The following is a 14,076-nucleotide window of genomic DNA, read 5'->3' as shown; positions in this document are numbered from 1 at the left end:
AGCACACCCAAGGACCTTACCAAGTGCCTGAGAAGTCTGGAGTAAAAGATCGTCAACGGAGGTCACAAGAAATGGAAATACAAATGTAAATAAAAACCTTAATCAAATAAAATAAAAATTACAACATATTAAATAGAAATTACAAAAGTTAAAAAAAATTATGACAAAGGACATCATCTCCAGCTTCTAAACACGCCAGAAAAGATAATATTTTTACTGTACTTTTTTAAAAAACTCTCTTTCCTGACAGTCCCAAGCCTGTGTTAAGTGTAAGGGGAAGCTGCGTCAAGGTTGTTTTAATCAACATATTATCATATTGATGAAGGTCGTCTGTGCTGGGCGCATTTTTCCCACTTTTCATTGTGATTACTCTTGGGAGGGCGCATTTTTCGCACTTTTATTGCGAGAGCGCAATTTTCCCGGGCGCATTTTTCCCGACACCACTGATGGATACCAGAAAGCTTTCTCTTCAGATGGGCGAGTCAGGTTGGTTCCCGACAACAGCTGAGTAGGGCGGAGTGGGTGGGTATTTCTTACCATTAGGCCCAGCGGGTAGGATCACATTTGCAGGCCTCTACGTGCTAACCACTCCGCCACGGAGATGTTAGGCCACCGAGCAAGAGTGACTCGTGATACTGACTTGTAATAAACGTTTGTGGGATACTTACGGAAAAAGTATCTAACTCGCCAATAACCAACCATTGATTGCTAAAACAGGAGTGTGCCCAGGAAAGAAATCGTAAAGGGTTTTGAAAGTGTTATAATTATTCGCTTTGCTTGGCTTTTTGCGCCAATTTTACCTGATTCGAGACTACTGTTTTAAAAAGAAAACGAAAAGACAAGAATAGCCTTGTGTTTTATTACATTTGTTATAGTTGGTTATTCTGCAAGAATATTGATTTTGAATTGTTTAATTTCACTATTTAAATAATATAAATATCGTCGTATTGATAAGAAAACCTATGCTAAAGTGGTAAGGAATACTCAGAGACTTTAATGTAAAAATTTCATCTTCATTTACCTTTGTGTAGAAGTTACGACAATTAGCATAACATTGTCCAGATAGACTTCTTCACACACTAACGTGTGTGGGGGTGGGGGTGGGGGGTTGTACACTGATGCTTCAACAGAACCTCCCGAGACACACACAAGCTGGATTTCTTTTTTCAAATATATCGCCAGTGCTTCTCCGCCAAGACAGGACATTCTTTTGGGGTGGTGAAGTCACTTGTAGGTTTTTGTGGAGGGGCGGTTGGCACTCTCTGTTTCTTAACATTGTTGTTATGAACAAAAAAGTGATAGTACAAAAATATAAAGCCTTCCAACATTCCATTGCGGCTCATAGCGAGGCGTGGAGTTGTGGAGGTGGCGTGATCAGCACCTAGCTCGGGTCACTTTTAACCTCCCCTTCACCGACACACACACTTCAGCACGTTTCATTAAAGGCTCAATACCATAGAGCCGCTATATGCATGGACATGTTCCGAGAAATTCCCCATCTGAGATCACCTACCCTGAGAATGGAACTGAAGTCTCCCGCGTTTCAGTGATTTAGCTGGAGGGGCACATGCCATTCTAAAAGAGGATAAAGTATTGCAGATAGTTATGTTACCATTATCTAACAATCTTTTTGCAGAGATTAACAGAATGAAACAAAGTTTCACACATAAACATGAATCGAAGTTGACGCACTAGACACTTAAATAAGCCGGCACCGAAAATCGAACCCGGGGCTTGTTGGTTACTATGACGTTAATGATGGCCGCAGAGCGAGAGTCAAATATTTCCCATGTTTGTGACAGTTTCGCTTGGAGAAATGAATTCTCCAGCTTAACCCTTCCTTTCTATTATCATTGTTGATACAAATAACGTAGACATACTTCTATTTCACAAGAATCTACTAATGCTATCATCTTCAAATAAAATGGGCCCGGGTATTGAACATGGAACGCTTGAATTACAAGGAAACAACTTTACCATTACGCAATAGGGGCCGGTGAAACATAAGTCAATTCTTAAACTAGGTTCTAACCAGGCACGTATTTAGAAATATGTTTCGGGGGGGGGGGGTCTGAACCAAGTGTCTCAGGAATAATAGTAATAATAATGTTTAAATTAAAATAAATATATTTAATCAAATTAATACTAATTACAATACATAAATTATTATTATATTATTACACGAATAGGTAAAAAGACTGTATAAGAATAGAGATATAACATGCATATTGATTGATTGATTGATTTTGTGTTTGAAGTCCACTTTATGCACGGTAAGGCTAATCGAGACTGCACCTACAGCTGAAAGTTGGATCCGAACCCTATGTGCCTCCACCGGGTATCGAACTCGGGACCCCTTAAGTACAAGGCGACGACGCTACCACTGCGCCATCGCGAAGGCCCCCAACAGCACATATTCATTACGTAGCTTACCCGTAGTTAAGATCGGAATAATTTACATAAAAACAAGTGCCCTAGCAATGAAATTAATGTGACATAGATGAATAATTGAATATTTATCGAATAACAAAAATAATGTTACATGTAGTTTGAGAAAAGTAAGTTTCCGATTAATATTTTATGCATATTATTATTTGTAGAGTACATAAATCTTCTTCGTAATGTTATTCAAAGCCATATGATCCCAATATAATCCTTGCCTTCTAAAAAGTTCAGAGGAAATTAATAACCATCGATTATGCAACAAATGCTAATATTTTCATTACTTAATTTTAGTACTTTGTAAGTCTTTAGGGGGTCCGGACCAATGGACCCTTTCTAAATACGTCCTTCCTGTCCTTCAAAGTCGTATGATCCCAATATAATCCTTGTCTTCCAATAAGTTCAGAGGAAATTATACAGCAAAGGCTAAACGAATATATTTTTCATTATTTAATTTTAGACCTTGATAAGTCTTTCGGGGGGGTCCGAACCCCCTGAACCCACTCACTAAATACGTCCTTGGTTGTAACCTAATGATTAGTCTAGATTAACAACTACTAAGCTTTTTGACAATGTTTTGGTATGTACTGTCTTTATTTTACGAACTTTCACCTACATTTTTCTCAGTCTCTAATCCTTCTTTAAGGATGATCATTATTGTTAAAAAATGTACGTCTTCCATTTTATTATTATTTTTATTTTGATCAAGTTTGCAAACATATATGACGGTAACAAAATAAGTATGGAAATTGCCAACTTTGTGACTAATTTAAATATTTTTTCTAATATGGAATGTTGAAATCCAGTGTCCACGTACGCTATGGTAGAAACAAATAACTTAAGCTCAGTTTTAAAACATAGTAAATAATAATAATACGGAAGATGTATTGTAGTTAACCGTTGATAAGCATGTGAATGCTTCAGTTTCGATTATCGAATAGTGCTTGAGATAGAGTTGACTTCCATGTCAAAGTGCTCCTGATACTCAATTTCTAAAATTGAATGCAATGCTTTTATCCTATCTTGTGAGTGAAGAATGTAAAATTGTCATTTACATAAAAATTCAAGTATTATCATAATGAACTTAGAACATAGAAGATATTTTGCACATTGTTCGTTTATTTTAACTTTTGTTTTCTATTGTGTCACGAAGAAACAATTAATTTCTCCTTTAACTGTTAGATTTCCCCTTCAACTCCAGTAGAATATTCAAAAGTCAATTACCTTTTCTCTTCGTCTTGATTTATTTATTTTACATAATTTGCAAATTCACAGAAATTAAAATAAATTTCTTATTAAGTGAAGAGGCACTGTACCGTCTGTCCAACCTGTGACACAAAATTGTTCACTTATAGCTATAAATCTGGGAAAGTATTTTAAGGGTAGTTATGTTTAATCAACAGTTTCAAGTTTCATATTTCATTGCTCGGAAAGTGTAAGAAAAATGTTGCTTAGCAGTCAGTAGAATAGTTACTTTAATATAAAAAATGTAATCCGCGGGTCCAACCCGTGACAATGAAATGCTCCAGTTCCAGAATGAATAAATTCCTTAGACACAATTCAGGCAGCACGTGAATCTATAACAGAGATTCAAGTCCCTGGAACCAAATGGCAGAGAAGTTCCGTCGAATTAACGACCGCGTGCACAGAAAAGAAACAGCATTACACTCAATGTATATACTTCAAATTCATCATGCAATCGTGGGTGTCATTGCTGTTTCTGGGGCTCTTGGTTTCACGACAGGATGGACCCGCAAATATACGCGTATTTATGCAGTCACTTAATAACTCACCTTCATTTTGAGATGCTTCTATTACTTCTGGGTAACTATTGAAGCCCAGCGTTCACACAGGCGAGAATCAGATGCAGCCAACGGAAGTCTTAGTTGCAAATCACCACTCGAAAACGACGCAATGAGAATGCAAGGGCCGCGTCCGGAGTAATGTGATTTTATAGGGCTCGATGGTTGAGTTCTGCTCGTCCACCTGAATGGTTCCAGCAGGTACAGTAGTGGTTGGCTGTGCCCAGTGGACCCCCTCTCCCCTCGATACTCCTGCTGCATCATCCCGCTCCCCCCACCCCTCCAGAATGACTGCGGCGAATTTGGTAGTCGGCGTGGAGAAGTAGAGGGAGCAGTCCATAAAACAGTGGACTCAGTGGTGTGGATCTGGCGATATGACAAAGGAAAGGAAAAGGGTTATAGTGGAGGCGGGGAGGGAAAAAAGAAGGCAATTTGGTCAGTCATCCAGTGACGGTTTGACAGCAGACGTTCATCGGCCAATGAACTGTGTCACTCGACGCCATGTCCTAAAGACGAGGCTGCCCTGGTTTTCGCGTTCGACACGACAGACCGTGCACCAGTCCAGGGCAGAAGACTCAGCTGTGACCACAGAGAACGGACGGACGTGCTTACGGTTCTGCCACGTAATAAAGAAAGCTGGGAACAAAAAAGAGGAGAAGAGCACGGCTATGGAGCGAAAGATCTGAGCAGTATTTTTGGGAAAGTTGTGAAGAGACTCTCCAAAAAAATTGCGTCATCTGGTTACAATGTCAATCAGCGCTTCAAGTGGATATTGTAGCCGACCCCTGTGGCGGAGTGGTTACAACTCCAGGGATCCCGGGTTTGACTGTTTCTGAGTGTCCATTCATCAATATCATCATCACTCATCCCCATCTTAGTAAGTTAGCCAAAAGTGGCACAAAAAGCGAAGTAAAATAAATCAAATCAATCAAGTTGAAATTGCTAGCAGGGAGAGGATGTTGGGTCGAGCCTTAGGTCTAGCTGTGGAGCTCCGATGTTTTAACAAGGGAGCAATGAGACAGCTTGAGCGATGCAAATATTTTTCTAAGGCGCAGGCACGTAGCCAGAGGGAGGGCTCGGGAGGATGAAGCCCCCCCCCCCCCACCGAAATCCTGCAAATATCTGATTTAAATAGGGTATTGTGGGAATTAATTTTACTTCCTTAGCAAGATTAAACATCTTGTAAAATAAGTTGTAATATATTGAGAAATTCATGTTCAGGGCTTCTACCGACCCACTTTTTCACCTTTAAATGGCGGCTGCTGATAAGGGATGAGCCCCTCCCGAAATAAAATCCTGGCTACGGGCCTGCTAAGGCGGTATACCAACAAGACGCATCACCCCTCACTTCGAGCACTGATGTCATTCAATTTCTTAAAGTATCAAAATGTCCGTAGGAAGCAACCCTTGGCTTTGTAGCTTATCTTACTCGAATATTAATCAAGAAACTTATTGTATGTAGTTATTTTAACATATTAACTGCCAGGCCGAAGTTTGCATTCTCTTGTGGGAGTCCGGAGTTCTATGGAATGTGGTATTTTATAAGGCAGTTGCTTTCAAAACTTGACTCTCGCTCCGTCTGTGAGAAAACTCAGAAACCAAAACTGCACAACCTTACGAGGAGCCAGGGAAATTCGTACACACATTTGTTCTCAAGGAGCTGTGTATAAGAGCTACAGGCTGCCTGCAAGTTGTGTGTCAATCTGATATACATGCACTCTGACAGGAGACGCCATGTGCATCAATTCCATACACATTGCTGTTAAAGTGTTAAATTGTTTTATTAACAATAAGCCTAAGGATCACAAACACCGACTTCTAAACAAGGTTTATCTGGTCTGTAAGGCCTTGTTAAGAGGGTGTAAATGTATGATATTTAGTGCCAAGATCTCATAAATTGGAATTTTGGGGAAAAAAGTTAGCATGTTGGAAAAATTCTGAGAGGAGGTGTTTCCTACACGCATTTTTTAACTCCTAGATAACGATTTTAGATAAGGGGATTTTCCTCCGTATACATTGAAGGGTATCAAATGGCCATATGTGTCTACGAGTCCAAAAATTTTAACTCATTCTTTTATGCATTCATATGTGTATATACTGCGGATAAATGAGACAAAATATCCGATCACATATAAAATCTATAAACTACATATAGGGTATGTAATATATATTATAATATGTATGTTGTTAATTTTGCCTCCCATATTATGTGAAATCGGAGGCGCTGGTTACAATGAAACATGCCAAGTCTCCGTTGGGGACAGAACACCGGAAATTCGAATCGGATTTTTTTTTAAGTCCACTTTATGCACAGAAAGGCTAATCGGGACTGGACCTACAGTTTAAAGTGGAATCCGAACCACTGTGCCATGTGCCTCCACCGGGTATCGAACCCGGGACCCCTTGATTACAAGGCAACAACGCTACCACTGCGCTATCGGCGAGGCCCAGGGGAATTCGAATCAATGCACTTGACTAGACTTTCGAGAGTATGCTACCTCCCAGAGAGAGAGAGAGAGAGAGAGAGAGAGAGAAGGAACTGACAGCTTATAAGTTCTTTGAAACATATAATGTTGATGTTACTAAGGATTCGAACTGTCCATTTAGCCGTGGCGTAGCGTTATAGTAGGCCCGTACGCCCGGCGTTCCCAGATTTAAAATTTCAAAAATGCTTAAATGCTGTGATTGTAAAGTAAAACGTGACTAATTTCATATATGTTTGACCTTGATGGCATTATAATAGCTATTTTTCGCGATCCGCTTGCAACGCTCCATTCTCAACAGTAGTTCTAGCATCTCTTTTCAATGCCTTTCCCGGCCGGACGCCGAGCAGGTTCGGCGTACAGGACTCTATATTCCTTGCTGCCTTTCTGGAGGGAAAGCTTCGATTTCTCCAGCACGCGAGTAAATGCTCTCTCTTACGCCAGCGTATGGAGCAGAGAGGTCTACCGTGATTGGTTCATGTGACCCTTTCTGCCATCTGAAGCAGACGACAGCGGTAGAATTCCTACCCGGTTCTTCGCTCTTCGCGCTCATGCAACTCGTGCTATGTGATGCTACAATATGCAATATTGACTGACGTAACTTTACCAATCTCAAAAAAAACTTCTTCTTAATGGCCACTGCATTGTATGATTTATCGCACAAACAGCGATGTGCATTAGAAACTAAAAGATCAACACAGTTTTTGTCAAGTAAGTTGGTGAAGTCCTCGTGGTAGAAATTCAGCCTGTGGCTGCTCTACCACTTAAGCCGAAAAACTTATTTTTTTTAATTTTATTTTTTCGTTATTATCTAACTACTTAATATTGTGTCAATGAAAATGTTTAGCATTCATTTGAAAACTCTTAACATCGAATAGTCTCTGGACAAAATTATTTTAAAATGTTTATCAGCATTCTCAAGATGTAACAAACAGTGGTCTGAATTACTAATCGGCACTGTTACGTCAGTAGAGTGTACGATATTTGGATCATCCACTCTTCTTTGCACAGTGCGCCAAGACGACAGAGGTCCCTGGTTCGAATCCCGGCGTGAGCACGGGTGTTCTTTGTGAGTGTCCCTTCATCAATATCATCACTCATATTCGCAATTAACCAAAAGTGGTAGAATAGCGAAATAAAATAAACCAAATCAATCAATGGTTGGATCATCCACAACAATGACGTCTACTGTTGTGCAGAGGCGCTTGTGATTCAGGTAGGTTTTTAATGACTTGCGTCATGCAGAAAGGTATAAAAAAAAGGTATAAAACACCAGAGTTCAAAACATTTGTGGCATAGTGAGGAATCTAATTTTCTAGCTAAAACATGCATGGATGATGTTTTATTGAAAACCCAGCTGACTTCAGGCAAATAAACAATACCTGTGGCGACTAATACCATAAGTAAATTATTAAGCAAGAAAGGGCCGACCCTTCCTTCGGACTTGGCGTTCCCACCCGAAATGTCCATGCTACGCCACTGCCATTTAGTATTATAGTCATATCACTCTACGATTAATCGTGACGACCTTTCACAGGTAATCGTTTCGGATCTCTCAACAGCTCGAACGATAAAAAAAGGTAAAAAAAAAAAAGGTAAAGTGTTCCCCTGTGCATAGCACCACGCCATGAAGGCGTATAGGGGGTGTGGGGGTAACGCCCCACACTTTCTTGATCCGGTCGTGAGTGGGGGTGATGTGATCAGCATCACGCCCCTGACCGCCTTTACCCCCCAGGGTTTCCCCCAGGTACCCATGTTATTCGACGCTGGGTGGGCGCCGGGGCCGCTTCCACCGTTAGAAAAGTTCCCGGATTTGAACCGGCCGGGGATCGAACCCGGGACCTTGAGCATGGTAGTCAGACGCGTTACCGACTGAGCCACCGCGGCCACGAACGATAAAAAGGCGTTAATTTCGTTGAGGTCCACCACATGCACATGCTTTAATCACGACTGAATATGGAATTTAAAATTGGATTCGAACCAATAAAATGTGCTCTCAATGTGGACGAACAATTATGTTTCATTACGAGCATGAAGTTAATGTAATGTGCCCTGGATGTCGAAAATAACGAATATCGCTATCTGCTATTTTATTACATGTTTTGCAAGATTCTAATGTGCCTGCCCAAGGAATACATTATTTATTGTGTAGGTGGGTTTCATTTGACGTCAAGATGCGTACAACCGCCATGTTTGCGGCCAATTTTATTTGTCGTTTGCAAGGAAATATCCATCACATCTGCACCAACCGCACGTTTGATTTAAATCACGAATGTCTGAGTTAGTATCTCCCGCCCGCTCGCTTGAATTCCGTATGGTTACAACAACTGACCTTAATCATGGCTGCTCGAAGACACAATTTAACACTTTGTGACGTAGGTGAAACACACCTATTCATTACTCTCTTATTGATTTCTCTCCATAATTATAAGCCGGCCCCGTGGCGGAGTGTTACGTCGACCTCCGTGGCAGAGTGGTTAGCAGAGCGCGCTACAACGCCAGGGGTTCCGGGTTCGAGTGCCGGGTAAGGCATGGGTATTTGTGTTTGTCCAGATGATGAGAAACTGTAACAATTGAAAAGTGTAAAAGTATGAATGGATACCTCCGTGTAGGGGGTATTTCCTTTAATAAAAGAGTGAATGACTTGGGGAGATGGCCCCATAGCCTTGGTAGGCGACCATCTAAAAAAAAACGCCAAGGGTTAAAATGTTGAGCGTTATGCTGACAACCTCACCTCGTAAAAAAGCAACTTGTTAAGAAACCTGCACAACAGCCTCGGATAAGGATGGGAAACACAGATGACGAGCGAAGAACAAGGTACATGATTGGTCCATAGCAACATGGAACGTCCGAACAATGTTAATACCAGGTAAAATGCAAGAAATAGCCAATGTAATCACAAAATGCAAAATTGATATTGTAGCATTGCAAGAGATCAGACGGCAAGGACATGGTAAAATAGACAAAAAAGGAGTACAGTGTATACTACAGCGGAACAACAGTGAAAACAGGACAATACGGAACAGGGTTTATAATAACAAGAAAACTAAGAGACAGAGTTTTATCATTCGAACCAATTAATGAGAGGATAAGTAAAATAAGGATCAAGGGTAAATTCAAAATATTAGTATACTGTCAGTACATGCTCCAACTAATGAAAAAGAAGATGCAGAAAATGAACAACTAGAAACAACAATAGAAAATTTAGCAAAATATGATATTGCAGGTGACTACAACGCAAAAATAGGGGTGAGAAATAGTGACTCAGATATAATTGGTAACCATTCCCTACACAAAAACAGTAATGAAAATGGCTTACTTCCAACACAATTCGCAATAAGAAATAGGTTGGTAATTAAAAGCACCTACTTTCCGCATAAGAAGATACATCTGGGCACATGGATATCACCAGACGATGAAACAGTAAATCAAATAGATCATTTTTTAATAGATAAGAGACACTCCTCAACAATCATAGATGTGAGAAGTCAGAGAGGACCAAATTGTGATTCAGACCATTTTCTTGTAAAAATTAAACTAAGATCAAGAATAAGTAATAACCCAACCAAACATAACATACGAATAACAAAATGGAACTATACAAAATTTTACAATCAAGAAAATAAGATGAATTACCAAACAGCAATTAAAAATAAGTTACAACAAAATATTCAAGAAGAAACAATAGAAGGGAAGTGGAAAATAATTTTAAAAAGTGTTAACAGAAGCTGCAGAAGAAGTAATAGGCAAAGAGAAAACACCAAGGAAGATATAGTGGTTTAATAAAGAATGTCGGCAAATAATCAACCAAAAAATGCTGCAAGAATGAAGATGCTGCAAAGAGAAACAAGAAGTAACTATAACAAATACAAAGAACTAAGGCAACAGGCAAAAAACTTATGTAAGAAAATGAAAAAAGAATGGATATGAAAGAATATCCAAGGAATAGAAGAACTTAGTCGACAGTCAGAAATCAGAAAGTACTAGGCAGCAATAAAGAGAATAAATAAGGGATACCAACCCAAAGATATAGGATGTAGAAGCAGAGACGGGAAGATAATATGAGATAAAGGAAACGTACCAGAAAGATGGACACAACACTTCCAATAACAACTATACAATGAAATGTATAGAGAAGAACAAACAGAAGATAACGACGAATAAAATACAGAAGGAACACCAACAAGAGAAGAAGTTGAGAAGATAATAAAAATCTAAAAAACAATAAATCCCCAGGAGAAGATGAAATAACAGCAGAAATACTAAAATATTCTGGACCAAACATGATAGAAGAAATACACAAATTGATAAAACAAAGAAAGAAGAAGAATGAGAAAAATATACGGACCAATCAAGAATGGAGATTTTGGAGAAGCCGAAATAATGAAGAGATAAATTCCATCTTAAACCAAAAGGATATAGTAAGATTTATTAAAGCCAGAAGAATTAGTTGGATGGGTCACATAGAACGTATGAATAAAGATAGAATGCCGCGAAGAATCATGTATGACAGAATGTATTCCACAAGAAGAAGAGGCAGACCCAAACTAAGATGAGAGGACAGTGTCGTACAAGATCTACAAAGAATGGGAATCCATGGATGGAGGGAGAAGATAATAAACCGAAATGCTTGGATGCTGATAGTGCAGGAGATCAAAGCTCACCCGGAGCTGTAGAGCCAGTTGGTAAGGTAAGGTAAGGTAATTATAAGCCGGCCCCGTGTGGAGTGGTTAGCACATCGCGCTACGACGCCAGGGGTCCGGGTTCGAATCTCGGCCTGGGTATGGATGTTTGTGAGTGTCCATTCATCAATTTCATCATATCACCACTCATCCTCATCTTCGCAAGTTAGCCAAAAGTGTCACAAAAGGCGAAGTAAAATAAAGCAAGTCAATCAATCCATAATTATAACTATGGTTCGTACCTCTGTGGCCTAAAATTTAGAAATGTGCGGTGACTCTTATCCTACAAATTACACAAAGTATGACCTAAATCTGAAAATCTATCCCAAATATTATCAATAAAATGTGAGACGTGTGTCTTTTGTTATATATTACAAAAAAAATAGTGTTATCTTTTTCTTTAAGGTGTCCTTTACAACATATTTTTCATCCTATAAAAATTAAAACTAATTAAAATTTGTAGTAAACAAGGGAAATAGAAATGCAGACAGATGCCTATAATAATAATTAATGGGAATTTTTTTTTCCAGGGTTGGACTCGTGTTTATTTAATCGTCACATAAAGAAAAAAGGGGAAAGGCACACGAAGTTCCTCATTACCGGTACAAGCATGAACAACTACTGAAATGTTGAAAACGCTTTATAGTGACAAAAATATAATTTTATACCATGCTTTGGTTAAAAAATTATGTACGGCTAAAACGTAATAAACATGTGAATTTATATAATAAAAGTCTCATCGCTTTGTTCACAAAAGACTTGTTTAAATCAACCTAGGCACCGGAAAATATGCCAGGATAAAAATATGACACTTCTAAAAAATCAGAGCCCTCCTTATTCCTTGATTATTACCTAATTTATTTACTATTTATTTCAATGTATTTTGTTGAGATGCATTTTCTTAATAAGTACCATGCTTACATTAGAAATAACACAACAGAAAAAGATCTTCACTGATTTTGAAAGACCTAAAGAATGTTTTGAGAAGATATTTTCCGCCAAAGAACATTGTTGGGAACCTTTTTCACGGTTTGTTGCTTTTGGATGAAAAAGAAAAAGACATCGGAACCGAAGGAGCAGGGCATTTCATGCTTCATATCTTTGTGAATAGAAGAGAAATTCTGTGAACAAATGCACCTGGCAGTATCAGCGGAGCTAAAGAGCAAGTTTATTAAAAGTTCTGATGCGATTTTTTTCACACTTTTTATTTCTTTAGTTTTACAACGACTTACTGATGATTTTTTGTTGTTTTTCCCTCGGACACAAAATAATGTAGTTAAAAGAATTTGCACTGTTGCCACATTTACTAGAATATACTCACAATTGATGCGATGCATTCGGTGGGTTGAGATCAGATAACAGATTTATATGTACCAATATAAACATTATTTTAACATGTTATTTTACTCAAAATATGGAAGTAAATATGGCGTTACACTTGTGAAAAATTGCAAATTTCATCAAATAAATTGCATTAGGCTTACATGACATTTAATAGTGGGAGCATTCCATTTGAAATCAACAAGGAAGAGCGAAGAGGCACGTTTCAACCTCACGTATTTTGATTCATTTGAAATTCTGCATACTAAAAGGGCCACTTGAGGTAGGAAAACATGCAACTTTGCAGATCCATATCTTTTGTATTTCCATATTTGTATTGCAATATTTCGGCAACCAGGGCACCTACAGAAGTGTTTCGGACGGCGTTGGAAAGGACTTAAAGGGCTCTTTCACACGAAATATAGCATGTCTATGTCAGGGTAAGAAAACAATTGAAGGTGGTGTAAAGAAAATTTCGTAACCATTTTCTCAAAAACGAGTCTTTTAATTTTTTTCGAAAAATTGCATGTCATACATACACTATTACTCAATAAGTATACAAAATTTAAAAATGGGACGCCAAAATGGGATCCGGAGTTATGTTAGATTTAGGTTATGTTAGGGTAAGGTATGGCAGGTTAGGTGATGGATGACAACAGATTTTGATAAATAATTTTGACAATTAATTGAAATAATGACGTCAATATGCAGAGAATCAATATCACACAGGATATAGAATAAAAAGGTAATGAAAATAGTGGTGGACAATTTGCCTACCATTATATTTTCCGTTGACTGTACGACCCTAATTGGTAACAAAAGGTGCCACATGCTTGGCCCGGAATACTGTATGGCATCAGAATGCTATACAATTCCGGGTAAATTAAGAATTGATGATCATAATTGACTCTTTGGGTGAGTTACATAATAGGTTTATTGAAATTTATTTTAATATATTTGTTTGTCCTCGTGGATTTTCTTCTCACTTAAAATGTCTCATCTATCATCTAATATATAAAAATGGATGTGTGTATGTATGTATGTTTGTTTGTTCCGGCATAACTCTGGAACGCCTGGAGCTATTTCAACCAAAGTTGGTACGCGTATCACTTGCAACCTGGAAAGAAATACTATGTGAGTTAAGACACCCCTGGGGGTGTGGGTTATAAGGGTGGGTGACATGCAAAAATAATCGAAAACTACCCATATTAGTGTGGAATCCATAGTTTTCTGGGTCGCTAAGATGAATAGTGACACTCTCAATGCCGTTCAACTCGAAGACACCCCTGGCACCCCTAGGGGGGTGGGAAGGGGGTGACATGTAAAACGACCGATATTAATGTGAAA

Source organism: Lepisma saccharinum, chromosome 11 (assembly GCF_977018435.1).
Source record: "Lepisma saccharinum chromosome 11, izLepSacc3.1, whole genome shotgun sequence".
NCBI classification, from domain to species: domain Eukaryota; kingdom Metazoa; phylum Arthropoda; class Insecta; order Zygentoma; family Lepismatidae; genus Lepisma; species Lepisma saccharinum.
The sequence above is the reverse complement of the archived record's forward strand: the minus strand, read 5'-3'. Positions refer to the sequence as shown.